General features: G+C 37.5%; 1 long non-coding RNA gene across 4 annotated transcripts in view; it reads left to right on the top strand.

Annotated features, from left to right (window-relative positions):
• Positions 1 to 15,500, top strand: part of Gm34196 — a 332,426-nt gene that overhangs the window by 259,372 nt on the left and 57,554 nt on the right. The window contains exon 3 of one of the 4 annotated variants that reach the window (XR_873709.2): positions 14,069 to 14,238. The exons of 1 other annotated variant lie outside the window; for it this stretch is intronic. This is a non-coding gene — a long non-coding RNA (predicted gene, 34196). Of the gene's footprint in view, positions 1 to 12,026; positions 12,056 to 14,068; positions 14,918 to 15,500 lie in introns of those variants that run through there. 2 more of the 4 variants (XR_873708.1, XR_873710.2) reach the window with 2 other exon arrangements.

Raw genomic sequence — 15,500 nt, 5'->3', positions numbered from 1 at the left:
CCACTGCCATTTCAAGCTGAGTATGCATGCCATACTTTCATGTAGCAATGTGGGCAACTGTTCAGAAAAGGTCCTTGGGCTTCCAATTAAAGATTGTTCAATAAACATAAAAATCCAAGTATTCGAATAGTGACATTAAATGCCTGGTGGGTTGTTGATAGGCTTGTAAGGGTTTGCCAAGCTTTAATAAGACCCATATCAAGAAAACACAAAACTCTTCAGATCACTCTGTAAACATTTGGCTACAACTGAATTTAAGAAAACAGAGAGCAGCATTTCACTGGCCTATTCTTTCCAGATGGCTTTTATGTCGCAAAATCAGCAACATATGTTGGCCGATCCAACTGACCTTCAGGCAGAAATTTGAATATCTCAGGTATATGTCACAACTCCTCTTTGGCTTTAGTCTGCAGACAAAGAGGGAGGGAGGGAAAGAGGACAGGAAGGAAGGGAGGGGGGAAGAGAGGGAGAGACTCAGAGATAGACACAGGGAGAGAGAAAGAAGAAACATTATTGTTATTAGCACATTGTGCTAAGCACCTGATACAACGTTAGGCACTTTAGAAATGTCCAGTTGATTTGAATGCTGATAAGGTAGCTAGGAATAAGTACATCTCCAAGCATTAGTAATTATGAGAAATCAGAAGTAGGTCTGATCACACCAAGTTACAACTGAATATCAAATGCCTACAGATGATTAAGGAAAGAATTGAATTTTAAATAGTGGCAATGTAGCTCAGCATAAATGACCCCTCACCTCTCTTCCTTGCACACACAACTTAAATTGCATCCCTAATACTGTTTCTTCACCACTCACCTGACCACAGTCACAGATTTTACCACTGTAGACGATAGTCTCCAAGTTTCTATTTTAAACAGTAATTTTTGAACTTTAAACTCAGCCGTCTAAGCTTGATCCAAATCTTAACATGTCATATGGACCAATGATTCAGGGGCCATTATTTAAAAAAAAAAAAAAAAGGAAGAGGAAAAGGAAGAGTATCTGAAGTACTTTAAGGAGAGTTTTGAATAAAAAGGTATGGTTTCCCTGCTTCTTTCCCCTATCCCGGCTGTAAACAAAATGTGTGAGAGTTGACCTAAAACTTTGCCTATGCTGACTTTGATCCAAGTGAATAAAGGGTGTCTCTATTCATTTGAATTATGTCAGAGCAAATATTTAAAAGGGTGAATAAAGAACAATGCTCTCTCAAAAGAAAAAAAAACGTTAGAATAACTGCAGAATAATCCTGTGAGAATGGCATGATGCCATCAGTGTCTCCAATAAGAGCAGCTGGGGTTTCCATGACTGCCCATCACACTTTATGCCACATTATATGTGTTATTTTTAGAAGTTTATGGAATAAATTGTAAAAGTTACCACTGAAATCAAAATGCTGTAATCTTATAAAATTGTTTTTTAAATTGATAATATACTTGTTTATAAATTAAGATACATTTCTGATTTGCTTGTTCTTGGGATTGTTTATCTTCCATCTAAACAATTCTATTGGCACTGCTTTGAAAGCATTGTCCTATTTTTTCTAGGTAGGAAGGACTTTGGTTGGCCACTTGCTGGTTGTACACTGATCCTTATCCCTAGAATGACAATACAAGATCAACATTTGATTGTTCTGCCATCTCTCTTCCTTTCTCCAGTTATTACGGCGTATTTATAAGAAATATGTTAGTTGTTGAAAGTGATTCTCCGTTTTCAAGTAAAAATCTCGCATATGAACTTTATGCTCTCAATTTGGAAAACTCTGACTGTTATACTTCGCATACCACATTAGAAACTTAGTTGAGGGGGAGGGATTTCTAGTCTCACAAAGGCAGGTAAGGATTGATAAAGCTTAGAAATTAAGCAGTCCAGATACTTAAAGGAACTCTTAAAATATCAGTTTCCTCTAAACTGATACCTTTCATCTCAGAGAGATGGTTATAAAGAAATCTGGGGAGAGGTGAAACATCTTACCCTGCATGGGAGTTCCTTAAGCTTAGGAAGTAAACTCAAAGGTTTCAGAAGTACCTGAAGCCGACAGGATTCATCAGGCTCCTCCCTCTTCAAGCATGTATAAGCAGTAATAAGGGATGCTATCAGATAAGCTAGGCTGCATAGAAGTTCACGATAGTAGCAATACATAAACAGGGAACAGCCTAGTGGCCTGAAAGAGATACTCCAACCTGCTAAGCTGCCTGCAAGTGTGGCGTGAACACTAGATTTCCAGGTCTTCTAAGCTGCCACCCATGCTGGGGTGGGCTTTAGTGATGTGCTATAATTTCTACTGCTGTAAGTAACCCATCATCCAGATTCTTACAAGTAACCCCAGTGAAACTCATTTCACCAAGCTGGAATTTAGGTAACCCCATTTTGATGTGTCATTGGTACAACATTTGTTCATTTCTCCTCAGAAACAGTTTCACACAACAGGAAGAAATGTCTCTTAAGGAAATGTGAGGTTTAGCTTTTCAGAACTCATAAAAGATAAAATGCTAATGCTAATGCTTTTTGTGCATCCTAAGATACCTAATAAGTTGGTGAGTACTCACCAAGCTTCCCAAGATAAAGACTTCGCTCTAAGTTTCAAGGGAGTGATTCCTTATCTAGTGACTCGTGCATATCTCCTGTCGCCACCACGCAGCTGCATATACATGAGGGAAGTGACAGAGGATCACATATAACACTTTGGAAAGGGGCCTGCATAAGATTCATGGTCATCTCTCTGCAAACCAGTCACTGTGGGGTTTAGAAAGGTGGGAAGGGGAGAGGAGATGGCCTGTCCTCCTCAGAGAGGTAAGATTTCAAGAGTCAGACTCTACAGCTCAGACTAGTGTGTAAGGCTGGCGTATACCTGGATGTCCTCAGGGTACCTGTGCTTATTTGATAGTAAAAAGCCAGGTCTCTACTAGGTTGGGATACCTCCTTTTCTCATACTCATTGAAACCTTTTGTTTTTCAGACAAGACAGACACATTAACTTATAGTCAACTCTCCAAAATACAAATTCCATCAGGGTGAGGGAGCGGTTTACCAAACAGCAACTTTAAAAACCACAGTGTGAGTGCTTTATCATTGCTAGTATGTGACCAGTGAAGAGTCATTTTATATAGAGTGAAAAAATGGGCTTCTTAACGCTAGTCTAGTAGATTTACTTTAATCAGGGAAGAGAAGGTATAAGAAAAAAAAAATTAGTCTGATTCTTAAAAAATAATACTTTATTCTCCAGGAAAAAAATGTAAACCACTCTACAGCCCAAGCTGGCTTCAAAGTCCTGGTGATTCTCCTGCCTCAGCTTTATGGGAGATTATAGGCATGAGGCACCACATGTGGCTTCTATTTTGGGTTGAAAATTTCAATTAGCCTAGATAATCAGATCAGAGGTAGGATTTTAAATTTAATTTCAAAGTGAAAATTGGGACTTGCCTCTTTACTATCCCAACAGAATATATCCAACCTAATTGTAAAATATTATGATTCCCTTTATACTATAGGCATTTATTAAGGTCAGATCCTCAAAACTCAAATAAAGTTACTACTGAATGAATCAATACATTTGAAGGTCTGTTTACATATGTATAGGACTTCAACTGCATAGAAACTTGCTGACACGAAATACATAAAAGTCCGAAGAAAATGATGACATCATTCTTCTTTCACAATATTTGCCACATTTATACCACTGGCTCCCTTTGATACCAGGATTTGATAAATATGCCCACCATTCTTTCACACCAAGTTTGCATAAATTTCCCATTGCATTTCAAAACATCAACATTGAAACTCATTGTTGATTAAAAAAAGCAACACAATTTTGAAAGTTATCTTAAAATCAGTGATTGTCCCACTACAATGAAGCAGGATAATCATTGATTTTAAGACAACTTTTCATAATTTACTCTGATTGAGAGACTATTATAAGGTATTTTTCATCTTTCCTCTGTTTTGATGACAATGTTGTTAAATTCATAGCCAGTGTCACCATAACTTGATCAAAGCCCATGGCTGCCAAGGCCACAGGCTGTTACTTGCTGCTCCTGTACTATTAAATAGACATGGCATCCAATCGCCTCTTAAATATTGCTTTTAGCCTTACTCAGAGAAGCTGCTTTTTACATTGACCATCAGTGAATGCAGAGACACATGATGCTTAAAATAAATCACTGCTTAGTGTTCAGCTCTAAGAGGGACCATCCATCCCCTCTCAGGACATTTCAGAAAATGAGGAAAGACTATAAGGTAGAGAGGAGGGCACCGCTGTGTCATCTTTTGGGCACTATTAAGAAGCAGCTATTATAATATTGAAATCATAGCTCTGTTTGTATATGTTGGGCCTGTCAGAGGTCAGTCATGTCTGAGCAAAGGCCCTACCCCTCCAGCAGGAACTTTTGGCTATGAATGGAGGGTTGCTGGACTCATTGGCTTCAGCAGTGTGGCTTCTTGTGAGTCTCTCATACTCCTGTAGATCTCCATCCAGGCTCACTTAGAAAGCTCTGGACATAGAAGAAAAATAAAGCAAAAGAAAATATTCTGGAAATAGGAACAGGATTTGTGTGGAGGCAGAAGCAGGAGGGGGAAGTGGATAAGCCAGAGAAGAAGGATATGAACAAAATGCATTTTATAAACAGATGCAATTATTGACAAGTCTTTGTTTCAAAAAGAGCAAAAAATATTTTATTTAAGTAGTATATATTAACACAGCTCTACGCAAGAGCACAGGTCAGATCTATTTTTCCCCTACATACACACATCTCCCCATCTGTTAATTATAATTAAATATTCAGATCAAGCTTTGTTTTAATTTCCAGAATTAAGGCAGGACATATAATTATTTAGCTTTTGTGTCTGATTTATTTCAGTTAATATAATGTTCTCAACTTTCATGTAAATTTCTGAAATTCTAGGATTTCATTCTACTTTACGGCTGTATAATATTCCCATATATATATATATATATATATATATGTATATATATATATATATATATATAAAACATATAATATATTTTATTTATCAAGACATCTGCCATTTGGCACCCAAGATAGTTCTATGTCCTAGTTATTCTAAATAGTTTTACAATAAATATGGGTGTGCTTATATCTCTCTGGTATGATTTCATTTCCTTTGAATATATGTCCAGAAGTAAAATTCCTGGACTTTGTGATTGATCCAATTTTTGGTTTTGCAAGGAACTTTATATTGTTCCCTGTAACTTCTATAGTAATTTTCTATTCTCACCTACAGTGGGTAGGACTTGCTTTTCCTCTGTATCCCTATTAGCACCTGTTGTGCTGTGTGAATATTCTGTTACTGCTGTGAAGCTGCACATGGCTGTCATTTTCCAAGCATCACTCATTGAACATACCTTCTGTTCTCTGGTATATGCTGTTCCTTTGTTGCAAAGCAATTGGCTATAGGTTTAATTCTGAGTATTTGATTCATGGGCCTGTATTTATCTTTATTACAAGTACCAGGCTGTCTTTATTATTATAGCTATGCAATATGCCTTAAATTCTGGCATTGTGGTACTTCCAACTTCATTCTTGCTACTCGAAATTGTATTTGGGGTCTTTTGTGCTTTCATATGAATTTTGGGGTTATGTTTTAAAATTCTATAAAAATATTAAGTAAACTTTTTATGTTCTCTTCAGGGAAAAGAAAAATAAGAATGAAGAGTGTATTGCTGATAGTTGATAAACTATAGATGCCAACCCAGCCTGTAAGTGCAGGAAGCAGACCTCAGCTTTGCTTCCTAGCAGACTCATAAACCAGCCAGCCAGACTTAGTCTAAAGCTCTGAAGTGAATTCTGACTGCCACCAGGAGTCCCAGATTGTAAAGCTGAGAATCAAAAGCAAATCATCCCCAAATTACAGCCTCAAAAACCCTGCAACAAAATCCTAGGTCAATAACAGTTGGGAACATAATCTCAAGTAAGACAATTCTAAACTTGAGAACTTAGAAAATAAAATATTAGTAGTAAGCAATAATGATTATTATATAGAGATGAAACTCAGATTTGAAAAGGCTGTGTGGCTAGAGGCAGCAAACATCCCAAATCTGTTCAAAAGTCCTTAAATTTTCTTTCCATAAAAAATGGGACTTTTTTGCCATTTACACTCTTTTTATGTCTCCCATCTATTAGTTCACAATTAGGAACAGTTTTGAAAACTAACTTGAAATGATCTTAACTTAGGATGGTTGGGCCTGACTGATTTGCTGGTGTGTGTGATGACATCAAGTTTGTGGAGCTTATGAAAAATGAACTTCCTTTGGAGTGTGGGTCACACTTCACCTGATCTTCGACCACCATGAATCAAGTTTTTTTTGATTCTATCATCATTTTGCAGCCTGAGTATTCGTGAAGCCTAAACTTGCACCAATGCTTTCAGGACCAACATTAAGAAGGAAGAATTATTACCAGAGTCTCTTCAGGGACTACTACATAAAAGGAGCAAGAGAAAGGTCCCATTCTTTAGCACTCAGCATTGCGATGAAGGTGACATTGGCAGACTGTATGTGGCAGACCAATAATTGGGATAGCCATTAGGATCATTTAGATTGCATAAGAACTGTGGTTTAATAAAGAAAAACATCACCATTATACAACAGGAAATATTTCTTTTGAGCATCCTTCCAGTGTATTTTGCAAAATTCTTCCTTCTATAATCCAGCTATTATACTTAAAAGACTGCTTATTGGACTTAAAAGTTTTTTTTCAACATTTGGGATTGAAGAAATTGTAAAGTAACAAATGTAATATCATTCTGTTGGATTAAATAATCCAATCCAATAATCTTTGTAATCTGGAAAAGATCCCAATTGTTAACCTAATATTCACCCCATTCTTCTGCACAGTGTCCACTGAAGAGTGTCCTAGACACCATTGTAGATGAAACATTCATCCTGACAATGCCCAAATATGCCTAAAATTGCAGATGATGGTTCTGAGCTTTTCCGCCTGCTTATCTGTCTGCCTTCCATGTGACCCTAAATTAGGCATCAGAAGGTATAGTGTGTAATACAGATTCCAGGCACAATATACCTTCTCGCAATTAGTTGAAAGTGCTGTTTTGTAATTAAAGGGTGAAGTGGGGCATGATGAACATATGGAAAAGGAGACCCTTAATAAGTGATGGAGCCTTCAAAAGAAATTGCTAATTAGTATGCATTTGATGTGCACTATACCAATTTTAAGACTTTGCCTTGAATAAATTGCTATGTTGGGTGTTCGAAGGAGTGGTGAGATTAGCATTTACAAAGGGGGCAATTTTCTGTCTTCTTGACTCTGTTAAATGGAGGAAATAACTTCCAAGACTGGAGCAGTAGTTAGCCCATCAATCATTCTCACAGCTGGAAACTGGGGATCCCAAATGCAGAGATCAGTTAATCCGTCAGCTAATAAGTTCATAGTGGCACCATATGGCGTGGGGCCACTCCACACTGGGAGAAGGACAGAACTGTTTACACAGGCATGCTGCTTTCTCAGGTAGCTCCCTGCTGACAGAAACCTTTGTTCTGAAGGATCAATTTACTTTGCACAGTAAATTGACTGAATTGATCAGTTCAGAGCATATAATTGTTGGCTAATCCTGTGGAATCATGTCCCATCCATGTGAGTAGGACAAAGGGGTGCTGCCCATGGCTTGGTCTCGGGCTCCATCCTGGGGCTATTCTCATCAGACAGACTGGACACTGATTAAAGGACCAGCAGAGAGTAGAGATGTAGTGAGCATTGACTTCAAAGAGACGAGAAACTGTGCAACGTCTAGAAGGCCGTCTCTACTCAACTGATATCATGACATAACAAAGTAAAAACAGTCCGTCTAAACAATTTAGAACCAGCTATTTTCAAAACTCTGAAATGAAAAGTTACTGCTTGTCTCCAGAGCTAAGTTTCACTACTCATGTTCACTCCCAAAGTTACCTTTCGTTTTGGCAATGAAAGGAACTGAAAGAGAAAAAGAAGCTTAAGGTACATGTCCAGGAAAGCATGGACACTGGAAATGAAGTGAGAGATGCATTTCTTAGACATCGTGCTCCAGTGGAGGAGGCATCCACTGTTGTTCCTGTGCATAGGGTATGGGAAAATTCATCAGAGCCTTTCAGAGCGAATGGGAGCAAAATCTTCCCATTCCTAGCACACTGGTGTGAATCCTGGTGCTTTGTTCCATAGGCGTGTTTGATCTGACTTTGTTTTTTCCTTCTCACATACAAAATAAAAGAAGAATAAATAAGATGAAAAAAAATCCACCAATAGAGATAAATGTTGGACATAGTTCCCTTCAACTAAAGTTTTTCTTCAAAAGCTAGTGTCAATAGAATCATTTCACATCAATGGTTTGAAAAGAGACTTGTGTTCAATAGGAACTGAGGCCATTTGGTGTCCCTGAGCAGACATTTGCTTATTAAATGTCTGAGCACTAATGAACTTTATAGACCTGCCCTGAGAATTTCTACCAATTAGAGGGCTTTTGATTTTTTTTTTACCTATTTTATGGAGAATAAATGTCTGAGATTTGCTTCATATGGAAAAATAGCAGCAAATTTGACAGCATGTGGACTCTTAGAAGTTATTTTAATCTTGCTCATTATGTAAACCAACACATGCTTGGTGATGTTCTAACCACCAGAGAGAGGGATATGCTCTATGATAGATAATTCCAAATGATCTAATATTATTTATCTCAAAGTACTCTGAGTGTATTTCCCCAAATTTCTATGGAACTGAAAATTTTCCCTTTTATAGTCTTTTATTTCTATCACTACATCCACAGTTCCTAGGATTCCATGGTGTTTTAAAAAGCAAAAATCAAAGAATATTTTTTCTGATTTATTTTAGTAAGCATTGTTATGAAAATAAGATAAAGTATAAGTAGTTCTGTAAATATATTTTCATATTAAACTTGTAAAGTTAAAAAGAAAAGTAGCATATTGTGTCCTGGAAAGATCATAAGCAAGAGTCTCCCATGAAAACAGGCACGCTGCCAAACTCTGGTCAAAGAGAAAAATAAAAAGGCTTTTGTGTATTTTGATAAATTTCCTCTCTCAATTGTTACTGGTTTGGAGTGTCCCTCTCTGTACATTGAATATGAAGTAAGTTTTAACTCCTTGTGAGTCACTCATATGACATGTGTCCATTCCTTGACTAGCCTAAATGAACACCCTGAAGTCAACTGGAATTCCCAGGTACTGAACCTCCAGCATAAAATAGATTCCTAGGCCTGTTTCATATCTCACCAAATCTCCAGCTCATACTCATCTCAACATTTGCTTCATTGTGGAAATCATTGCAATGTTTGAAATCAAAGACAAAACTTATCGAGTCATGTATGTTATCTATTCATGGCAATAACTATTCTCTAGTTAGTGGTAAGCAAAGCTTTATAAATACAGTGACTCATTTTAATTATTCTTAATATGTAAGTGATAGATCTGGAGAAGTTACATCTTACCAAAATATTTCCAAACTTTGTAGCCATTTCTCTACCTTGTGTACATTTTCATCTTCGCCTCAACTGACATGAGAGTTTGTAGTAGTTTTCTGTACATCTCTGGGAATTTCTTTAGTCAGAAAATGGAGAAAGCATGTCACAATTTTCAATAACCTGTCCCAACATCTAGGACCAATTTCCAACTCATTATCCTAAAATCTTTACATGGAATCTCCAACAATTTAGCCTTTTCATTTTGTTTTAATTAGCAAAGAAGAAAGATGCAAGGGAAAATATAGGCTTGCTTCTCCCCTTTGTCACTGCTGACCTGCTTGTCCCTGGGCCTTTCTTCTGAATACAAAGAAAACTTCTCTGCCACCTCATTATAGATTGTACTGTTCACAAACTATCTCTGGAACACATCATTAATGTGTGTTTTTTTTTTCCTCTGTAGCCTCAGACTAAAGACATGCCTATTCAAGAGCTTGAGAAATATTCTGTTTTTCTAGCTTTGGATATGTGGATTTGTCTGTAGACTTCTTCATAGACTAGGGCAAGACAAAGATCAAGACCCAGGATGCTTACTGTTCGCTGCGGCTGCAGTATCGGTCTGTCCACCTAAAATGACATTCTCACATTTATAATTTCTATTTCCCAACTTCTTTTATATCCGCCTCCATGATCTCTATGCATTCCACTGTGTAATCTGCTTGTTGTTGATCCCAGCCTCCAAATGTAAGCCATGGTAAGATCGACAGATTTACCTTCCTTGCTCACTTCTGTGTCACAGAATCTTGAATAGCGCCAAGAACATCAGAAATATTGTTTAGGTCCCTATGCAAAATTTATCTGCAAAATGGAACCCCGCGTATCAGTGAAAATCTACCATAGACAATTATTTAAAAACTTATTTCATATCTTTTGTGAATTTACTTGACAATTGATTCTACAGATGCTCAGTTTAAGAGTGGGGATTGTCAGTGAGTTGAAGGCACTGCTGTGAGTTAGTACAGAAATAATCAGACTGAATTATCAGTGAATTGTAGAAGCTGCTGTGCATAAGACTAGATACAGGAAAATAAGAAGAGTGAAATTTTTTGGGGGGAGTTAACTTTTTGAAGGTTTACTTAAACATCTCATATGGTTAAAATATAAATATTAATAATAGGCTTAGAATCTAGTTGTATGTTACTGTGAGATAATGCCTGAGAAAATCAACTTTAAGAAGGGAAGATTTTTCCCAATCTGTAGGTTGCTGATTTGTCCTATTCACTATATCCTTTGCCTTACAGAAGCTTTCCAGTTTCATGAGCTCCCATTTATCAATTCTTGACCTTAGAGCCAGAGCCATTGGAGTTCTGTTTAGGAAGTTTCTCCCTGTGCCAATGAGTTTCATGCTCCTTCCCACTTTCTGAACCAGGTTCAGTGTACCTGGTTTTATGTTGAAGTTCATGATCTACTTGGACTTGAGCTTCATGCATGGTGACAAATATGGATCTATTTTGATTTTTTTCTACATATAGATAGCCAGTTAGACCAGCACCATTTATTGAAGATACTGTTTTTTCTATTGTATGTTTTTGGCTTCTTTTCAAAGATCAAGTTTCCATAGGTGTTTGGGTTTACTTTTGGTTCTTTAATTCTATTCCAGTGATTGACTGTCTCTGTACCAATGCCATGCAGTTTTTGTCACTGTTGCCCTGTAGTATAACTTGAAGTCAGGGATGGTGATTCCCTCAGAAGTTCTTTTCTTTTCTTTCTTTCTTTCTTTCTTTCTTTCTTTCTTTCTTTCTTTCTTTCTTTCTTTCTTTCTTTCTTTCTTTCTTTCTTTCTTTTTTTTTTTTTTTTCAAGACACGGTTTCTCTGTATAGCCCTGGCTGACCTGGAACTCACTTTGTAGACCAGACTGGCCTCAAACTCAAAAATCTGCCTGCCTCTGCCTCCCAAGTGCTGGGATTAAAGGTGTGTGCCACCATGCCTGGTAGAAGTTCTTTATTTTTTATTTTTATTTTGTTTTTAGAGACACCATGACCAAAACAACTCTTTTTTTTCCTTTTTTTTAATTTATTTTTTATTAGATATTTTCTTTATATACATTTCAAATACTATCCCGGAAGTTCCCTATACCCTCCCCCGCCCTGCTCCCCTACCCAAGATACAATTTGCAAAACACAAGAAAATCAAGAAGAGGGAAGACCAATGGGTGGATACTTTTTTATTATTAAGAATTGTTTCCGCAGCTGGGTGTGGTTTCGCATGCCTTTAATACCAGCACTTGGGAGGCAGAGGCAGGCGGATTTCTGAGTTTGAGGTCAGCCTGATGTTGAGTCTGTAGATTGCTTTTGGTAGGATGGCCATTTTTATTATGTTAACTCTGCCAATCCATGAACATGGGAGATCTCTCCATTAGACATGGCATTAAGTGGAGGGATGAGGATGCCATCCGACAGTCAAAAATCCTGTCTGAAAGAACTATAGGAACAAAAATGGAGAAGAGCTGAGGAAAAGGAGGTCCAGTGAAAGGCACAAATTGAGGTCCTGCTCAGGAGGAGGCCCCAAGGCCTGCCACTATTACTAATGTGTGTTGTGCTTACAAACAGGCTTATCATGACTACCCTTCAAAAGGCCCAACAAGCAACTGAAAGAATCAGATGCAGATATTTACATCCAACCAGTGGACAGAAGATGATGACTTCTGTGGTTGAACTAGGGAAAAGCTGGAAGAAGCTGAGGAGGAGGGTGACCCCATGGAAAGACCAGCAGTCTTAACTAACCTGAACCCCCATAATCTCTCAGATATGGAGCCACCAACCAGGCAGCATACACAAGCTGATATGAGCACCCCCCCCCACACACACACACACACATACATGAGAGGACCTCTCGTTCTGGACTCAGTCAGAGCAAGTGCACTTAACCCTTGAGAGACTTGGGGCCTCGTGGAGTGGGGAGGTGTGGTGGTGGTGGGACATCCTCTTGGAGATGTGTGGTGGAGGCAGATGGGGGAAAGAAGGTGTGGGATGTGGAACAGCCAGAGGGTGGATCAGGAGGGGGATAAAGTATGGACTGCAAAAAAAGATTAAAGAACAAAAAAAAAGTCAATAAATTTAAACCATCTGATAAACTGAAAGAAAGGAAAAAGGAAAGACTTATTTGGGCTCACAATTTCAATGGGTTTGGGTCATGGTAAAGTTGACTGTATTACTATCAACCTGAAGTAAGGCAGGAACCATGGCATCAGGAGTATACAGTGAATGGAGCATGGCTCATGACGAATACGTGCCAGAAAGAGAGGAAGGAACTAGGACTGGTCATATCCTTCAAAGGCACTCAGCCACTCCTCTACTCCCTCCCTCTAGAAGGAGTATTCCATTGGCCAATTCAGAGTGAATTCATCAATGCTTTCACCCATTGATGTAGTTAAATCCTTCCTAATCTCATTACCTCTTGATGGTACCACCAGCTATAGAGCAAGCCTTCAAGATACAAGCTCTGAAGGTAGCAACCAATATCTAAAATACAACAATTCATATAAAATTTCATGATGGCTAAGAAACTGATCATCACTTTTGGACACAGGAAGATTAAGATATTAAGTGTTCCATTTTTACTGAGCATTATATAACAAATGTATCACACATAAATTCTGTAGCTTATGTAGTTATACAAATAAACTACACAAAATCATTTCCCTGTAAATGCTTATGTTCCAAGATGGCTGGAGTCAGTGCTAACCCAGCTAGTAAAATCTGATTTTGTTCATCTTTCAATGCCACCTTCCTACAATTTGGTCACCTCAAATTGGTATTTTAGTTCTGCCTCCCTAGAAGAATAACAAAAATTGGTAACTGCTACAAATGAGATGTTTTACACTTTGCCCACATGCCACTAACCTTATCGGCATCTAATCAAATTAAAAGCAAGTAAATGTACAACTGAATGGAAAGAAGATAAAATTCTCCAACTCAACACAGCAAGCCTTGCATTTGTACCAAACTGGGAAATAACACTAGTAAGAATTACAACTGTCTTTCTGCTTCCTTCCCTACCTACATCTTCTTTTCCACAAAGCCATGAAAAATACACTCAAGTATAACCATTCAAATGAAGAGGCTTGCCATAGCAACTACTGCTTTTCTCCCTGACTAATCCACCCTGGCAATATGATGCATGATGATGGTATGCAGGTGATAAATCCTAACCAAAGGAAAGGGAAAGGTTGTGTTATTACTCCTATTGATATTCAGGGTGTCAGTATGGATTGGGTATTTTGTACCACTCCCATCATCCTTGTATGTGTGCACGATTATTCAGAAATGAACAGAGAAGCAAAAAGTTGCTTCTGATTCATTTGCAACAGTAGTCTGAATAATTCATGTTTGTAAAAGGAACTAAAGGAAACCATGGGGCTCTAGTAATTTTTTTCTTTAAGATATTTAGTAGGAAAAGAAAAGAAAACTAGTGTACTTCAATAAGACATCATAAAGATCTTCATGTTTTGAAGGGATTCTGTAATTCCTTGGATAAATGCTAAAACATACGTTTACACTCCTTGCATATAACTTATTGTCTAACTTAGATTGCTAGAACAAAATCCAGTTTTGAAACACACTCATTCCTCATGTTTTTGACTGTCTCAAAGGTCCAGAATTTAAAACTGGAACATTTCGAGTCTGGAGAAGATTCTTCTCATTAACAGATGGCTGCCTTTCACTGCGTGGTGAAATGGCACTGGGCTGAGTGGGCTCTGCCCACTTCTTGTTCTTTTAATGGTATCCATCTTGTCACCGATTCCCTACTCTCACAACACAGGTAAATATAATTACCTTTCAAAGTTCCAAACGCTGTGCATTAGAACTCAGCTATGAATATAAAAAGATAAATATTTATGCTATTGTAATTATAGACAGTCTCATTTAAAATGTTTTCTTTTTAAAAATGCCTTTATATGTTGAGTTCTTTTATACAAAAATAATGTTTTTTATTTCCTATGTGAGAGATAAAGTTTTCACTTTTTTTGTTTAGAGAAAATGTAAGCAGTAATATTAGAAAAGATAAAAGTATACAGAAAAATAAAAGCATATTCTCCATCTTTGTTTTAAAATCAATTCCATTTCATGGAGGTTTTTTTTAACCACACAATATGTCAATTTATATAGATGATGTACCCTTGTGTATTTGTATTATTGTATACTTATATTTCAGAGCTTCTAAGCATGAAATAACTTCGTTTATTTTAGTACTATTTTTCCATACCCACAATGTCTCAAATACATTCACTAGGACATTGGTTATGACAGTAAATTGGATTATTTGTTGAGTAAGAACAATGACTATACTTGTAGAGGGAAAGAAGGCATAGATTGTAAGGCATAATGCACTTCATTTCAATGCCCACCTGATCCTGAAGACCATCTGTGAGTGGTGACAGCTCAACTCATATCCGCCATACTTTGCTATTGTTTTTTAAATTTATTTTTAATAAAAACTTTTCTTATATATTTTGATTGTAATCCTTCCTCTCCCTCAACTATTCGCAGATCTCTCTATTCCTCTCTCTCTTTCTCTCTCCCTCCTCTCTCTCTCTTTCTCTCATTAAGCCTAACCATGAGAGAGAGAGAGAGAGAGAGAGAGAGAGAGAGAGAGAGAGAGATATCAAAACACCTCCTCCCCAAAACAAAGAAAACAAACAACAAAAAAATCCCACAAAAAAACCCTGTGGAGTGTGTTTTGTGTTGGCCAACTACTCTTGGTCTTAGGGCCTGACCTAGACTATGGTTGTTATAACCAGTGACATTCTATTGAAGAAAACTCATTTCCCTTTTCACAACAGATATCAATTACAAACTGCTTCCTGGGTGGGTGTGAGATTTTGTGTATACTTCCTCTTCTCAGACCTGGGATTTTGTTAGGTTTGAACTTGTATAGGTTTAGTACATACTGTTAGTCTCTGCTAACTGATACACGTATCAGCCCTTTTGTGTCTGAATGTCTCTGTTTTCTTGAAATCATCAGCACATCTGGCTCTTACAATCTTTTTACCTTATACCACTTCCATACAGATAACTGAGCCT

The sequence above is a fragment of the Mus musculus genome, chromosome 13 (assembly GCF_000001635.26).
Source record: "Mus musculus strain C57BL/6J chromosome 13, GRCm38.p6 C57BL/6J".
In the NCBI taxonomy this organism is placed as follows: Eukaryota; Metazoa; Chordata; class Mammalia; order Rodentia; family Muridae; genus Mus; species Mus musculus.
This window is presented reverse-complemented; position numbering and strand designations above follow the sequence as displayed.